This window comes from Diabrotica virgifera, chromosome 4, assembly GCF_917563875.1.
Source record: "Diabrotica virgifera virgifera chromosome 4, PGI_DIABVI_V3a".
Classification (NCBI taxonomy): Eukaryota; Metazoa; Arthropoda; class Insecta; order Coleoptera; family Chrysomelidae; genus Diabrotica; species Diabrotica virgifera.
This window is the reverse complement of record NC_065446.1, coordinates 202,495,129-202,499,655: the sequence shown is the minus strand read 5'-3', so window position 1 is coordinate 202,499,655 and position 4,527 is coordinate 202,495,129. Positions and strand designations below refer to the sequence as shown.

The 4,527-nt window shown below is 32.7% G+C and overlaps 1 long non-coding RNA gene across 1 annotated transcript; it reads left to right on the top strand.

Moving 5' to 3' along the window:
- The first annotated feature begins 375 nt into the window (after positions 1–375).
- On the top strand, positions 376–3,352 carry LOC126883446 (uncharacterized). Its single transcript, XR_007697645.1, has 2 exons — positions 376–1,127; positions 3,171–3,352. It is a non-coding gene; the product is annotated as an uncharacterized LOC126883446 (long non-coding RNA).
- The last annotated feature ends 1,175 nt before the right edge of the window (positions 3,353–4,527 follow it).

Genomic DNA, 4,527 nt, shown 5'->3' with positions numbered 1-4,527 from the left:
TTGTAAAAAAATCCCATCTCTACACCAAACAAACCAAAATCCATTATAAAAATTTGTTTTTTCAACGACACACCTACTGTGGAGGTTCTGCTTACAGAAAATTACTCGTATATGAGCTGTTATGAAATAATAATTCACAAAGAATGGACTGGAAAAGAATTCATAATCCAAAAACAGCATGCAATGAAATTATAATTTGGTTGATATTTCCCGGCATCAGGTGGTAGTCGTAATGCAAAATTTATTTTGCAAGATAATATACACTGGTTTACTTGAGTTTACTCATTCTTGTAAAATGGTGAAAATAATAAGAGCTATCTGGTCCTTCCTATATTTTTATTTTCGCTTCAACTGCAGGGGTTATTAGGGACAAGAATCTACAGGTCGAGCAAGTCTCGTAAATTTCACGATTGCGAGCCACGCTTCACGCAACCGTGTTTGCGTATTTGTGTTTCGAGTTGCGTGGTCGTGCGGAGTTATATTTACCAAATTTAAATCCGTTCCAACTTGCTGTCAAAATTAAATCAATATGTCAATATGGCTACTGGGTGTAAAAGATAAATCTTATTCTGTCTGTTCTTAATGAGTTTTAGATAATTTTAGTTGTATTTCTTTGTAATTTTGTGTTGTACAAAGATTAATTTAACATTTTCTCTGGAAGTATTAATTTAGAAAGATAATATGCTTCATTGGTGTTGTGTTTTGAAGTGTGAAATGCAAAGTAATTGTGATAAAGTCAAGATAAAGTTCACTTTTAAACTGAACTAAATAAGGTATCTGAGAGACAACAATGGTTAAATGCAATACAATGTACAGGTTTTACTAGCGAAATGAAAATTTTCCTGTCCTGTCTGCTGTAATCATTTTATATCTGGTAAGTTACAATTACAACAGTAACGATTTTTGAAGATGTTAACATTTTAATCTTGTAGGAAAACCAGCCGACTTAATCGATAATAACAATCTCCAGATTGGGTTCCTTCAATAAATATGGGCTATAAACACAATGAAATTAGTTCCCCAAAATCTAAAATGGAGTGGTATCAAAGGAGAATTAAAGAAAAAAATATTCATATTGAAATTATTTATAAGGCACTGGACTGTCTTAAATTCTACAATAATACTAGGTGGGTAAATGATTTTAGACATTTTTCATTAAGAGTAGATTAAGATTAAGTAGATTTTCATTCAGTAGATTTAAGACTTGTTTACACAGGTAGAGTAATGATGCAAGTACTTGATAGAGTAGAGTAACTCTACCTGTAAAAATGCTCAGCACAGTAGAATAGCTGGTAGAGTGTATAGTTGGAGTTAAAGTAGAGTGACTAGCAACATATGGCAAAGTAACTACTCTATGACCACCACTACTGCCAAAATGTCTACTCGGCTGCACACTCTACCCATGGAACACGCTCAATTATGCCAGAATAGAGTAGGTAGGAGAGTACATGGGGGCGCTGTCATTCTGGCTGGAATTGTGTTTTGTGTAAATAGTGAAAATGAAGTTCACCGAAGATGAAACTTTAAAACTTGTAGAGCTATAATACGGCGAATACCAGTGTTTATGGAATTTAGGTAGTGTATACTACAGAAATAAAAGTTTGCAGCAAGCTGCGGAGGATGAAATCGTCGAAAGAATGGCAAAGGGGGCTTTGGAGTAAACGAGCTTAAGCAAAAAATTAAGAATTTAAGGTGCACTTATAATCAAGAGTGTTTAAAAATACAAAAATCGGTTTCACTATACTAGCATCAGTACTATACTTGTACTCTCCTCATGTGAATGGTATCAAGCCATTTTTTGTAGAGTACTACCGCTACTCTACTCTCCTCAAAACTCTACCCATGTAAACAAGTCTTTAGAAACAGTGGAAAATGAGGTAGCTAGTAGAGTAGTAGTAGAGTAAAATATACTGGTTTAGCAAATTACAATGTTTTAAGGTAATACAGTAGCGATAAACAGGTAGCCAAAACGTGTTCCAAGATTGTCACTGTAATTTTGAATATTTTTTCGAGGCATTTGGCACACGTATTCGTAAAATAATAAAGAATGGCGGTACAGAGCCCAATTTGAAAAATATATTAATATGTGGAAATTACTCTGTAATTATACAATATTTAAAAAACGAGCCTGTACCGCCATTAAGAAGAACAAAAAAATACACTTTCTTCAAATACAACTTTTTTATCCGATTTTGTGTTATTTTGGAACTACTAATGAAATAAAAAATTTTAGTAGTTCCAAAATAACACAAAATCGGATAAAAAAGTTGTATTTGAAGAAAGTGTATTTTTTTGTTCTTCTTAATGGCGGTACAAGCTCGTTTTTTTTATATTGTATTTAATTACAGAGTAATTTCCACATAATAATATATTTTTCAAATTGGCTCTATACCGCCATTCTTTATTATATTACGAATATGTGTGCCAAATATCTTGAAAAATATTCAAAATTACAGCCGCAATCTTGGAACACATTTTCGCTACCTGTTGATTGATACTGTTTCCTCTTAAGATAGTTTTAATAGTTATTTATGATATAAGTATTAAAAGTACAATTTTAAGACGCGCATGTGCAAGTTAACTTGAAAAAATAATTTTATTAATGTTTTGACTTCCACATCAGATGTCATTGTCAAAATACAAAATATTTATTATTATTAGGTTTGTTCTAGCAAACAGTCAAACTAGTCAAAAACCATCAGCAAACAGTTGGTCAGTAAAAGAACATAATAAGTGCGTTCGCGGGAGCCTGTCGGCGACTAGTCGGCGACAAATTAGCAGCAAAACGCATGCGCACTTTAAAATGATATAAATAATATCGTTAATAGATAAATATACAAGATATATTTGCCTAGTATAATTTAATAATTAGTTATTAATATTAATTAAAAGTAAATATACCTTGTATATTTATCTATTAACGGTATTATTTATATTAAGTGAGGTTGGAAATTGTCGGCGACAATTTGTCAACTGTGCCCGCGAACGCACCTAATACAGTCACCAGTGCGATCCCCTCTACTCGCGCTGGTCCACTATTCGCTGATGGTTTCAAACTGATGCTAGAACAAACCTATTATTATTATGCATATCATTATCTGTAAACAATATTTCTTCTGATTGTTAATTGTAAAGGATAGAAAAATTACCATTTATTTCATTTTTTTTAGAATCAGCTGAGAGAAGTGGTCTACAAAAAACCAGGAAGGAAACGGAATATGTGGCTACGAAAGGCAAAAGAAAGGTTTACAAAGCAAATGTGACACATTTTTTTGAAATATTTAGGAATATCAGTAAATTGCATTAAAAAAATGTATGAAAAGATTTTGTTCAATAAAAATGTTTATATTTATCAAGGATGTATTATTTGGTATCGCCACATATCATCAGTGATGTAATAATACATCCTATCTGTTTTTTCATGAGTTTTGTAAGAGAGACTAAAAACTTGTCTTAGGGTCACCTCCTGTTTTCATATGATATTTTTTGACTTGTTTTGTAGTAAATTAAACTATCTATGAACTACAAAACAAGTCAAAACTTACATATGAACACAGGAGGTGACCTTAAAACATGTTTTTCCATCTCTCATACAAAACTCATGAAAAAACAGATAGGAGGTATTGTCACATCAGCAAGGATGTACAGTGATAAGTGCCCTAATAACCGGCAAAATATGGGCAACATATTTAGTTGTGAGATAAAAAGAAATGAAACTAGTCGAGCTGGGAAATTTAGCGAAATTAACCTTTAAATTTACGTTATATTGATCCCACCTTTACACATATCGGAGGAGTATGTCAACTGTCAACTAAAACAGTCACTGTGACAGTGGTAGTTTCCAAACTCGTCTGAAGGTGGTACACAATCAATACAATCTAAATGTATAAGTTAATATCGCTAAATTTCCCAGCTCAACTAGTTTCATAATCAAGTATATTCAAATGGGAAATAAGCCACAATTTTACCTAAAAATGATTTTATTAACGTTTCGACGCCCAAGTCGGGTGTCGTTGTCAAAATACAAAAAATTTATAAAAAAATACAATAAACTAGTTTCATGTCTTTTTGTCTCACTACTTAATACATCTTTTGTGCTATTTTGCCGGTTATTAGAGAGCTCATCACTGTATTTCTGGTATATCCAGGGAATGTCTACAAAATATATTTTGAATGTCCAGAGAACATTCGTGGACATTCATGGAATGTTCCAATAAGACATTCAGGTAATGTTTAAAATGCTGACACAGGATTTTCCTGGGATGTTCAGGGAACATGTTTTCGGGGATATTCCAGAAATTTTTCAATGTGTGTACCTTCTATGGACCTATATGGAATATTTTGGTGTTATTACCGCCGCACTCCACTTGCGATTTGTAATCAGGAAGATTGAACACATTGTTTCAAATACAAGTCAATCCATTTGTGACTAAATAATCATGGATTGACTTCTATTTGAAAGAATGTGTTCAATCTTCACAACTACAAATCGCAAGTGGAGTCCGGCGCTTAGGGCTACTTCCTCTT